We start from the raw sequence: 13344 nt of genomic DNA, 5'->3' as shown, positions 1-13344 counted from the left end.
AGTAACTAAAGAGTTAGAGAAGCAGGTGGTGGGGGCCTCAGGCTTGTAGCAGTCAAACAGCTTAATAACAATTGATTCACTAACAAAGAAAATAATGTTTTGGCCCAAGACCATATATGCCCCCCAAGTTCAGCAGTAATGAAGTCCTCTAAGGCTGGGTGATTTTGAAGTATCACACCTGCAAGAAAGTTCACTGTCTCTGGAGAGATTTGAGGCTGTTGGTAACCAGAGACAGTGTCACACTGAGGCTCACCAGCAAAGGGATGAATATCTCTTTCAGTTGGTGCAGGTGGAGATTATAGATTTTTTTTTTTTTTTTTTAGGATACACCTGTGAGGCAATCAAGAGGAAATATTTATGCATGGGGTGGTTATTCCTTTTGCACCAAAGGAGAACTGGTGTCTTGACAGAACCGGTTCTGATTATGGAAGTATCGAACAGGCATTCAGCTCTAGTAGGGTTAGAGCAGGACAGGCAGAGAGACATAACCTGACCTGTATCAAAGAGGGCGAGGCCTGTCCTTTGTAGAGCCAGGGACTCAGAGCACACATGGAAAAACAGTTCTTTGGAAATGGGCAAGAGATAAGAAAGTTTTTCTTTTCCTTTTTACCTTCATGGGCCCAGGCACCCTAGTTCTATTCCCCTTTATTTTTCCCACTCATGAGAAGAAACTGCTTTTAGGGGACTGGGACAAAGACATCAGATTATTTACTATTTCCTGCTGAACGCGATACAAAGTGGGTACTTGTTGTAGTTAGAGAGTCTCTCCCAGAGAAGGGAACTATTTTAATGGACCCCGGAGTGTAGGAAGATAGTCTTGGAAGAGAATACTGGGGAGAAAGAATAACAGTAAAGAGTTAATGAGAAGTGAGCACATAGCAAACTGGTCCTTTGTGAGGTCGAGGGTATCCAGGTAGACAGGCTTGTATTATCGTAGGACCATCTGAGGATGCGCCGCTGTGGGTTCCTGGATTCTTTCTCCGGAGCGAGTTTTGTTTCCCCCAGAAGGCATCCATGCAATCAGGGGTGGGTGAGCTTGTGACAAGAGAAACACTCCCAGGAGAAAGTTGAATAGTTCTCTCAGTTTATTGTCAGTGAAATGGGTTTATAAGCATCTGGAGTGGGGGGAAGGGTCCTAAGGGGATTGGACGTACCAAGTTCATTTTTGATGCCTAATTAGCATATGGGGGCATTCATTCTGGCACCTAGACAATGGCAGGCAGGGGGTGTGTGTCAGATGATCTAGGGACTCAGGAGGATGGGCTGTGTGAGGGCTGATAAAGAGTTTCCTAGGCAACTGACCAAAGGTCATAGGGCTATGAGCCTAAATTCAGGCCTGCTGGGATTGCAGAGGGAGTGGCCTCCTGTAGCCTGGGGGTTCATAGCAATGTCTGGAAGCTTGGACCCCTCTCCTAAAGGCTCCAGCCTGTGCCTGGCAGTGCCTGACATTAATGTCACTCTCCTTTTGAGTTAAAGCATCTTTTCTGTTCAGATGTCAGTGACTACTGGGCAGAATCAAAAACCCACCAAAGTGCTGCAAAGGAAAGAAGAGTGGTATACTCAGGACCAAGTGAGACATTTTTATCATACCCTCCAGGGCGCCGGAACCATTTCCGAAGAGGTGATGGCTTTTAAGAGCCCAAAGAAAGGGAGGAATACTTGACAATACTGTCTTCCTACACAAACTTGTTCTAGTATTCGTGGCCTCATAGTGACTGATGCTGCCTACACAAGTCCTGCCTAATAGAAAGAAAAAAAAATGATGACATCAAAATAAAAGAGATACTAGCTAGAAAGCAAAAGGAATTTGTTAGAGGTTGGATAAGGGGAAATGGGAGGAGGATGCTGGGAGGGAATTATGATCATGGAATATTGTCTATATGTGCAGAGGCTAATCTCTTCATTGTCTTTAAAAATTATAGACAAGTTTAATTTTCAGTACTTATTCTTAAATTCTTTATCAAAACTTTATTATTGTTGTTTCATTTGATTTTCATCTGTAACAATATTTAAAATGAGTTCAATACTTGATTTTGGTAGTTTGTGCTTATTTTTGTCTAAAATTATGATTAGAAAACCATTAATGCACCTGAAGTGATGGCTTAGGGGTTAAGCATCTTTCCCACAAAGCCAAAGGACCCAGGTTCAATTCCCCAGGACCCACATAAGCCAGATGCACAATGTGGTAGTGCATGTGTCTGGAGTTTGTGTGCAGTGGCTAGAGACCATGGCATGTCCATTCTCCCTTTCTCTCCCTCTCTCTCATAAATAAACAAATTTTAATAAAAAAGTAAAAAAAAGTTAATAGCATACTTTAACTCATTTTGCATGAATGAACATTTATTGCCTGAAATTTCTGGTGGCTGAGTGAGTAGCATGTTCTACAGTCATTTGACCTGTTTTCTCATAATCTACATCTCTGTGTTGTTTCTTGAACTTCGGACATTATGAATACATTAAGCTCAATTGTTTTGCCTTTTCCATAGCCACAATTATGTTGAATTTAAGGCTTAAGACACTGTAATTGTTTTTGGTCCCCAATCTCATTACCTTCTTACCCTTTTCAACCTCAGAATGTATGCACCATCTGTTAACTCCTGAGTACTTTGCAACAGAATCCAAAGCAGAAGCCCAATATTCTTTTATCACTCTCAGCAATTACATTTGTCAACTGAAAAAAAAAAAAACACAATAATATTAAGACATACATGACCATCATGAATTTAATAAACTTCTCATGGAGCCAAGAGCTTCTAGGGTCACCTCTCTTCTAGTTTGTATTATTCACTTACACAATTCAATTTAATTTGATGTGTTCCCCACATATTTAAACCAAAATCTTCTTAATAACCTATTTCCTTGTTGTGCTTCTGAGATTGCTTCAGATGAGTCTTTGATGTAAGCCAAGGCATCAGCTGCTTTTCAGAAATTAAATTATTAACTCCATTGTTTTATTTTCATCTCATGTTTTTACCCAATTACATATCTCACAAAGTTAATTTCACCTTACTAATGTGTTCAATAAAATCTGTGTAAATGATATGAGATTTTCACCTCTCCAGCATATATCTGATCTCTTTGTAAGTCTCAGGGGTGACAGTAACAAAATCACACCTCCAGCTTTTTGTCCTATAGGCACAACTTTCTTCCTCAGAAGGCTGTTGAACAAATTCACTGGAGGTCTTATATTCCCTGGCTTCTCTTTTAAGAAAGCAGCACTATAATTCATCCAGGCTTGGTGCTTTGTCAACTTTTAATAGTCCTAATTGCCTAAATATCTGCTCTAGTGCAATTATGAAACCTCCATTCTAAGCTTGTTTTCAGGGTACACACAGTGTTGTATTTTTTTAAGGTACAGCAGTTAACTTTGTCGCAAAGGCACTGAGGATTTGCCAGTGAAGCTAGCCTTCAGGATCTTCATTGCTTTTGTTTGTAATGGAAAATGTATGGTTTCTCATGGTGAAAAAGGGTAGCATTGATTAAACAGAAAAAATATTAGCATTCCTTAGTCTTCAATATAAACTTTCTATTTTTGTTTTGATTCAGAGAACTTATTTGAGTTCTCATAATGTGTCTAATTGTTTCATAGTATTCTGTATATAGCCCATCTATGAGTAAATTGGTATGGATAACATTGTCCACATAAGTAAATAAAAATTAGACAACACAAATGCAGTATCTGACAATACAAAACCTGTCATATGTGTTCAAATGAAGAGTGATTGAATTATCTTTTAATTTGTATCTGAATTTCATTAAAGACTTATTCTCAAATTTTGATGTTAATTGCTACAAAATTATACCCCATCTCAGATAATTGTAGATACAATTTGTCATGTCATATACTTACAAGAAATATTCTCTGACTAGAGACGTCAAAGTTCATAGTTCTCAATATATTTAATTACCCTGAAGACTTAGCTATTTAGATAGTGCAATAATGATTAATTCGGTGAGACCTCTTGATTGGGAAGAACGTCTAAGTTTGGGTGCCATTCTTGGGACAACTATTACTACAGACTATTCTACAATATTTAACACATTTTTTTAAAATTTTATTTATTTATTTATTTGAGAGCGACAGACACAGAGAGAAAGACAGATAGAGGGAGAGAGAGAGAATGGGCACGCCAGGGCTTCCAGCCTCTGCAAATGAACTCCAGATGCGTGCGCCCCCTTGTGCATCTGGCTAACGTGGGACCTGGGGAACCGAGCCTCGAACCGGGGTCCTTAGGCTTCACAGGCAAGCGCTTAACCGCTAAGCCATCTCTCCAGCCCAATATTTAACACATTTAAATACTGCAGTGGCATAGCTATTTTCTTTTTTCTCAAATATATTTTGGCTAGCTTCATACCTGGTGCAGTTTTAAACATAAGCAAGTATTTAAGGGATGTTTTCAAACAGAGTAGATTTTAAATTTAGATGATATGGACTTAGATTCAGGATCAACAATAGAAAATGAAGAAGGAAAGAAAAATACATTTGTTTTTACTACTAGTCCTGTGTAGGATGGGACAAGATTGTTTAATGGTAATTTGAGAAAGCAAATTCCTGTTATGTTTTATTATGGGTTATTTTTTCCAAAAGCTTTTGTCACTATTAATCAATGTTATTCCACTTTATAAGAAATAAACAAACAACTTCCAAATGAGTAGACTTATAATTAGCTCTAATGCAATGCTCAACCCAGTCTGGTACACAGTAACATGAAATTCTAACTATGTAACTCTAGTAATCCAACAGTGTGATCAGGGCTGCTTTAATGGCTAAATTATTTTTCTATTGCTGTACAACACATTGTCACAAATTTAAAAATATTATCCATTTTTTATCTATTAAGCTTTATGAATTATGAGCATAACTTTGGCTTTTCATTGGGCTCTCTGCTCAATATTTTATATGTAAGGCATAATTATTTATGGAATATGGAATCTGCATTCAAGATCACATGGGTTGAAGCAGACAAGACTTCTTTGTGGCCACAAAACAGAGATCCTCAGAACCCATAACCTCCCCTAACAAATGACCTTTTTATTTAAAAAAAAGAAAAAAAAGGCTTAATCCACTTTTATTTATTTTCCTGTATAAAATTCCTATGTGGTAGCCATAGCTGGAGCCTGGGTCCTCTGCAATGAGACTGGTGTGAGTTTTCACAAGATGGTCAGTGAATTCCTGCAAGGAAGACTTGGTGAACACTGTGTCTTTCCAGAGGTCGGGGGTCAGGTAGATAGAGGTCTTGGAGAGCGTGAAAGGCGGCCTTAGCAAAGCTGCCCAGGGTAGCAGTGCAGCCCCTGGCTGAAGTGCAGCAGTCATCAATACCAGCCATCATCAGCAGCCTCTTGGGCACGGGGGCAGAGACAGTGCCATTCCCCTGGGGGCAGGGGTAAGGCGCACCAACATAGAGGCCTGTCACCTTACAGGGGACCATGTGGGGCTTGCCAATCTTGTTCCCCCAGTACCCTCTCGGGACAGACGCAATGGAGAGCTTGGCCAAGACACTGGCCCCTCGGATGCTAGTGGCTACCAACTCGAAGCACTTGACACCCAGGCCGACATGAGAGTTGCAGTCCCCAATGGCGACAAAAGTCTTGAACCTGGTCCGCTGCCCAGTGCGAGTGTGATTCTGCATTGGCATGACCTTCCAAATATCATCCTCAAGAGACGCACGCAAGAAGTCAGTAATTTCAGAGTCCGTGATGGGCAGGGGGCAGGGAGAACCGGTAGATCTCCTCCAGGGAGTTAATCTTCATGTCCTTGACCAGGCGTCCCAGCTTGGTGACCGGGATCCACTCCTTGTCTTTGGCTTTGCCTCCAGGAGCCATGCAGCCTCGGCCGGATCACAGCCACGCCCACGACCATGGTGCCTGAGACCCTCCCAGTCCCAGGCCCTGGTCCTGAGGACCCTCCCGCTGCACCAGGGTCATCCGCCACTTGGTGTTTTCCCGAGGAAGGAGATGGTCCAAGGGGTTCCAGGAAGACAAAGATGAAAACACCCCAATCCTTACATGAAATGAAGAACATAGTGGTATAAAGAAAGACATCAAAAATTATCCTTCAAAATTTAATACGTATCTAAATAGTAACACCAGAGGGGAAAGAAGTTCAGTTTCAAAATTGAGAAATACCAGGATTTGAACACTAGATATGCACAAAGTAGCTGTGATATGAATACTTCTTTAAGCTACCATAACTAAGAATAAGACAAAGTAAGGACAAAAAAATTCAGTTTGTAATAAATGAATATGTAATATATCTTAGTTCTTTATTACAGATCCTTTTTAGAGTGAAAAGAAACTGTTTATACCCTACAGTCAATAGGAAAGTGTATGCTGAGCAGTAAATCTGAGTTCTTGACATCTGTCATGCAGTAGGATCTCTACCTCTCAGGAATGATAAAGAAATGGATTCATTCAGTTTTTGTTTTTTTTTTTTTTTTTTTACTTTGCTATATGTCAATCTCTTTCCTACACATTTTAGGAAGTTCTTCCTGAGAATTTGATATTACAGAATATTCATTCCAATTATATTATTTTATATTTTAATACTTCTCCAGATTTGTAACTAAACCTTAGTTTTTTCACTCAGTTAAAAGAATCTATTAAGAGTGAAGGAATGCATATGTCTATGAAGAGAAAGAATTTTGAATTGAAAAATGAACTCATGTAGTAAATAGAGGCTCCTCATGTAATATATAAAAATCATACAGAGTTTCAGGTCAGATTAAACTTCTTACCATAATCTGTAAGACCTAGAAACTGCAGAGAATTCTTCAATTTACACATATTTTGTGTGAAGTAAGTTAAAATAAGGACATTAAAAAAGGGTAATTTTGGAAATGGTTATTATTATCTGTGTGAGGAAGATTTTTATATGAATAATTATCTAATATAATTGAGAATATAATTCAGCAAATATTATAACTAGTGAACATAAGTGCCTCCCTGCTTAACATGACTCTTAATATCTAAAACAATGTGAATGTCCATATCTAATATTCATTGTAAGGTTGTGATTTGAAGGAAAATGCTGCATAAAGTGGGATCCTACAGCTGCCCCCTCAAGCATTTATGAGTTAAACATTTACTAAATACAGAACAGAACTCTTAGCACTCCTTGCTTTAATTTATTTTTTTTTCAATGTCATGCTGCTTGTAATTTTGAGTAACTGCTTATACCTGCTGTGAGGAACAGTAACCACTGAGCATTGTGTTTTTGCTCCAATCCTATTTGTTGTTATGGAAACAGCATCTCTATTAAGTTTCCTGCTGCAAAACTGCTATAGAAAATGTTACTTAAAATGCTCAGCAGCAAAAAGGAGAAAAGTGATTTCAAACAATACCAGACTATTTTTGTCAGATGACACGGAGATATTTAAAATATAAAATGTAAATAATGATGACTGGGCAACTTCATTATGTCAAACAAAGCATGGAAACAAGAAAGTGTTATGTGGGTATGAAACTTAAATGAAAAATATAAAGTGGGCTATAAAATTCTATAAGGTTCAAAATGGTTTAAAATTAATACAATAAGAGGTTTGTTGATTTGATGGGTTCACAAGAGATGAGACACAGTGCCCACCTAGGAACCAAGCTGAAATTAATTATCTAATCAATTATCTATTATTCTATGGAAGACAATTCCCCCAACTGTACAGATTCATATATAAACAATGCAATTTTACAATATCCATATTTTAATCTGTGCCACTAATTTTTTTACATAGTTATACATCTCAGGATAATGCTTAGGACCATATATTGGTCATTTGTATTTATGAGCTGGTAGTCTTCTTCATTTACACACACTTCAGTAATTCATCTTGGGTAATTTATTTAAATGAAAAAGATAAGCATAAAATGAGATCAGTTCCTAGCTCACAGTTTTACATCCTGCTTTCCTTACGCATGATGATAAGGTCTAAGATTGGAACATGCTTACACACAAAAAAGTAGCATAATTTTCATTTTATCTAAAGCCAACAAATGAAATTATATGAATACACACACACACACACACACACACACATATATGGTGCATGTATATACACTGTGCATATATATGTATATATATGTGCATATATATATGTGCACTGTGTATGTATGTGTGTGTGTGTATGTATATATATATATATATATGGCATCATAAAATAGAAGACCCCAGTGCTCTACCATTTGCTCTAAAGATTCCATAGCATATGATAAATGAAGTCCATCATGGACATCATTTTATTTATACCTATATTAACCTTATGAGGGAAGCAAACCATAATGGTTCTCATTTTATAGATAAAGAAATAAATAAGTATTATAAATAACTATTGTAAAGTTAAAAGCTGGGATGTGACAATGGAAATTTCATTCAATGTCTTTGCTTCTTTAAAAAAAATCCTATATTAAATAAAAGGCAAATTTTTCTACATGGAACACTCAATTTTACAAACCCAGCTTTACAGTGAATATTTTTGGAGGGATGTCTTAAGGAAAGGTATGAAATTAGGCAGAAGTTCTTTCCTCAATGTGTTTGCCATATGTGCTGATTCATTGTCAAATATTCAAAGGAAATTATACTGATCTATCAATCACTGAATTGTAACAAGGGAGAAATATTGAAATAGCAAATGTATTAAAATATGAGAAGTATTGACCCTCCCCCTTTGACTTTAAATAAGTGTGCTTCTTTCTTGGGTTTGTATGTGGATGTTGATTTGGAATTGTGCATGTTGTATTTGTCAAAAGTCATATTGAAAAAAGAACTAGGTTGAGTAAAGAAGAAAATAAGTTGAGGTTGTTTTTAGATACCACAGACATATTGTTCATATGGTAGAATTCCTTATTTCAATATCAACTATTTGAATGAATATCAGTTGTGTTAGAAACTATATCATACAAATGAATACAGATATAGAAACACAATTCATTTTTTAGATATCTATAATATATTTAAAAAAAAGTTTAAACCCCATATTTGAAGGACAACAAAATTATTTAACTATATTAAATGTTAAAACATTTACAATTAGTACATTATTATAATTAATTAGTGTTTTCATTATTAAGCTTACTGTGTTTGGATTCTCTATAAAGCCAACTTGTTTTTATTGACAATGTTAACTTTAATTTCATAGAAATTGTCATAATTTCCTCAGAAATAACTACTAAAAGTCTAATTTCATAAATGATATTTATATTTATAACTAATATTTAATATTATAGTATTTATAACTAATATTCTACTGAGTAAATGCACAGTAGTCCAGAATAAAATATATCTGATTTTTCATATACCCATACATTTTTAAAGGAGACAAACAGAGCCAGTCAGCACTAAGTGGACATGGAATAAAGACAGAGAGAGAAAACTGCAACTGTTTTTTGGTCTTATTCACTTTCACAGTTGCCTCTAAAATCTTAGTCCAGTTTAGATGTAAGATGAGAATACAGATCACAGAACAGTTTACTTGTATGTAGACAGCGGCACTGAAGATAGTGGATGAAGTGAATGCTGTGATGAGCTCTTCCTGCCACCTGTTCCCACCAGATTCATCTTCCCCTCTGAAGGAATTGCTTACCCTGCTCTGGGGAGTTCTCCCTGCTTTTCTTTTTCTTTTCTTTTTTTAATTTTTTAATTTAATTTATTAGTTTTCTTTTCAGTAAATACAGGCAGTTTGGTACCATTATTTAGGCTCATCTGTGATCTACCCCCTCCCATTAGACCCTCCTTGTTAATGAAAATGGGTCGAGCATTGTGGAGTTAGCCCCCAGTTATTGGTATGATAAATGTCTCTGCAAATCATGACCCAACATGTGACTCTGACATTCTTTCTGCCCCCTCTTCCGCAAAATTTCCCTGAGCCATGTTGGGTTCATTTTTGGTCTGCTTCAGTGCTGAGGTGTTGGGGGTCTCTGAGGCTCTGGCTCTCTGATTTGGTAGGAGTTGATTTTTCTCTGCGTTGGTCTCCTTCCCCTTTGTGCTGGTATCCGGTTCACAGGAAAACATCACCCTTGCTTATTTCGCCAGTTGTCCTTAGTTTCAGTTGGGCCCTTTTTGAGGTATGTTTGGGTAGCTCTCTTCTTAGGATCTGCATCTATCTGGAAAAGAGAAGCAGATTCTCCAACGGAGAGTAAGTTAGCACCTGGAAAATTGAGATAACACTTACTTTTTTGATAGACAGTTTGATAGGTGTAGGCCCTCTTATACCCCATGATTGATGATAGCTTGATATTGTAGAGTGGGCTTGTGTTTGGGTATGGTTCTGACTTGTTTCCCAGCTCAAGCTATGGGTCTAGTACCACTGAGTGGATCATTAGCCAAATAAAGAGCAATTGGTTCCTCACCATGGATGTGTACCACTATTGCACTTGTGTGGGCATCACATCCGGTTATTTGTTGCTAATTAGGTTAAACAATGTGTTGCTTGGACAGATCTTGGTCATTTTCCCCAGTCGCCTATGTAGCACCTTCTGGCACTAGACACGCTGTCTGGGGACTGACTCTCTCCTGGCTTTCAGCCATGTCATTCCATTTTACGTGTCAGCTGCGTATGGAGTCTTCAGCAATAGGGTCTTACCACTGGCCTTTGGTGGGTCATCAAGTTCTCCCTGCTTTTCACTCCACTGCAGTCTGTCATAGAAAAGAGGGAGCTGCTTACTCCCAGACTAGTTCCCCTTCTCCAGGCCACCTGAATCTAACTGATCAATGTGAAGGTTAAAAGTTACAGTCCCAGAGCATTAAAGCAAGACCATTCCAAAAGGCCAACCATCCTGGGTAATCTCTGTGGAGTCAGCCAAGGGCACAGTTAAGACAGCTTCGCAGCCTAACTTCTGTTGGAAAACCTGACTCACAGGCTGTCAGCAACTCTCCTACAATCACCACTGGATTTTTCTGTATGAGAAAACTAAATAACAGAGAACTTACATTATTAAACATTCACCACCAACCTTGATTCATAATAAAGTAATGACTAACAATTTACAATGTTTATATTATGTAAATGGTTTTGTGTATGAAACATGCATTTATATAATTCCATTACTGTTTATTCTCTAACCTGTACATTTCAATAAAATGGTAGTATATTTGTAGAAGTATGTCTGTTTCTTGTTTTTCTTCTGTTTTTTTTTTTTTTTTTTTGCTCCTAGTGGGGTATCATTTAACCAAAGTTTCAAAGAATAAGTAACATTATGAAATTACAAAGATGTATTTTGACTTTTCTACTAGCAAATTGTCATCTTGTGATTAGTCTTAATAATGTTACTTTTTTATTTTTTAAAATAAAACCTGTTTTGAAGTAGGCTCTCACATTAGCCCAGGCTAACCTGGATTTTGCTCTGTATCGATGGCTGTCCTCAAACTTCGAGCACTGCTAATATCCCAGTCTTCTACATGCTGGGGTTAAAGTGTGTGCCACCAAGCTGCATTTCAGTACAAACATTAAAGCATAGCTAAGTAAATATTTTTTCATAGCAATGTGTTTGAGGATATAGAATACAGCATTTCCCATGTTTATTTGAGAACAGGGATTCAATCTTAGAATTTTTGTAAATTGATGCAAATAGAATGCATTTTGGCACACCATTTTAATGTCCATTTGATATGCAGGTATGCTTGTTTTTGAAATATGTAAACATGTTATGTTGTTCATTTATTTGGTGATATGGTTTGGGAAGTTATAAAATTTTATTGTGTTCATCATTAGGCTTGGTTATTCTCATACGCTATACCGTGTCCCATGTATATATTTAAAAATTAGTGATACCATAAGTGTGGTGGTTTGATTCAGGTGTCCCTCATAAACTTAGGTGTTCTGAATGCTAGGTTCCCAGCTGATGGAGATTTGGGAATTAATGCCTCCTGGAGGGAGTGTATTGTTGGGGGCAGGTTTATGGGCTTTATAGCCAGTTTCCCCATGCCAATGTTTGGCACACCTTCCTGTTGCTGTGGTCCATCTTATGTTGGCCAGAGGGTGATGTCCACCCTCTGCTCATGCCATCATTTTCCCCTGCCATCATGGAGCTTCCCCTCGAGCCTGTAAGCCAAAATAAACCTCTTTTACCCAGAAGCTGCTCTTGGTTGGGTAATTTCTACCAGCAATGCAAACTGGACTGCAACAATAAATAAAATATACAATCTGTTGAAATTTTTATTGATTGATTCATAGCTGTTATTAGTTCTGTTGTTTATACCAAGTGGTAAATATTATCATAAAAGTCTATAGAAAAAAAAAGCAACCATTCTTGCTATTTTTACTAATATTGTATCCAATATAAAACAGTGCATGGGGCTAGGTGTGGTGGCATTTTGGAGGCTGAGGTAAGAGGATTGCTGTGAGTTTGAGGCCAGTCTGGAACTACAGAGTAATTTCAGGTCTGGCTGGAATAGTGTGAGACCCTACCACAAAGAAAAACTAAAAAAGAAAAGAAAACACACACACACACACACACACACACACACACACACACACACACACGGTACCTGGATAAAAATCAAGCCTTAGTCATTTCTGTGATGCAGTAGTAATATTCTTGGTCCAGACAATTTTTCATAAATCATGACCACATACATATTCCCTGGTACACCAGCTGACTATGCAAAGGAGTCTTTTACATTTAGTTCTGGGGACAAAGGGACGAACTCAGCTTTGTATTCTGAGAGGGAATACATGCATTGAATTAGCTAGCATGGGAGTACTGAGGGGCTCAGACAAGAGGAATGCTTGCTTCACATGAGTTTATTTCCAAATGACAAACTGGTGACATTCTTAGAACATAAGAGGATCAGTGAGAAGGGAAAACCTTTTCTTATTTTTATGTTTGCTATGTTTTTTTTTTTTTGTTTTTTGTTTTGTTTTGTTTTTTTTTTTTTTCCTATAGTTCTCTGGTCTATCTTGGGTGCCAATACTGAAGCAAACAGCTCAGTTGATTGGAGGACAGAATTACATGCCCTGAAACTAGAGTTTATCAACAAGGAGTGATGGAGTTCTAAGTAGTGATAGCTTACAAATCTGTCAGTATTGCTTTATTACTCCTCAGTATTTCCAGCCTCCTCTCTCTTCCTATGTTTACTTTACATTATCTTTTCAAGTGTCTGTGTAGAGAGAGTGAAGAAGGGGTGAAAGAAAAAATTTCATAATGCATTGAACAAGCAAGATACACTCCAAATGCTTATTCTCAGATTCTATGCACGCTTTTAAATGTGAATATTAAAAGCATAACCCTATACTTCCAAACAAATCTACACATCTTTTGCTGTGTCTATAAAGGCAAAGATTAACTTGGTTATATTAAGTTAATTAATAAACCTCATTGTCCTAGGGAAAGCTAAAGACCTATCATTGATATAAT

General features: G+C 37.3%; 1 pseudogene; it reads right to left on the bottom strand.

Annotated features, from left to right (window-relative positions):
* Positions 1 to 5094: 5094 nt before the first annotated feature.
* LOC101596679 overlaps positions 5095 to 13344 on the bottom strand; it is a 152989-nt pseudogene continuing 144739 nt past the window's right edge.

The sequence above is a fragment of the Jaculus jaculus genome, chromosome 13, assembly GCF_020740685.1.
Source record: "Jaculus jaculus isolate mJacJac1 chromosome 13, mJacJac1.mat.Y.cur, whole genome shotgun sequence".
Lineage (NCBI taxonomy): Eukaryota > Metazoa > Chordata > Mammalia > Rodentia > Dipodidae > Jaculus > Jaculus jaculus.
This window is presented reverse-complemented; position numbering and strand designations above follow the sequence as displayed.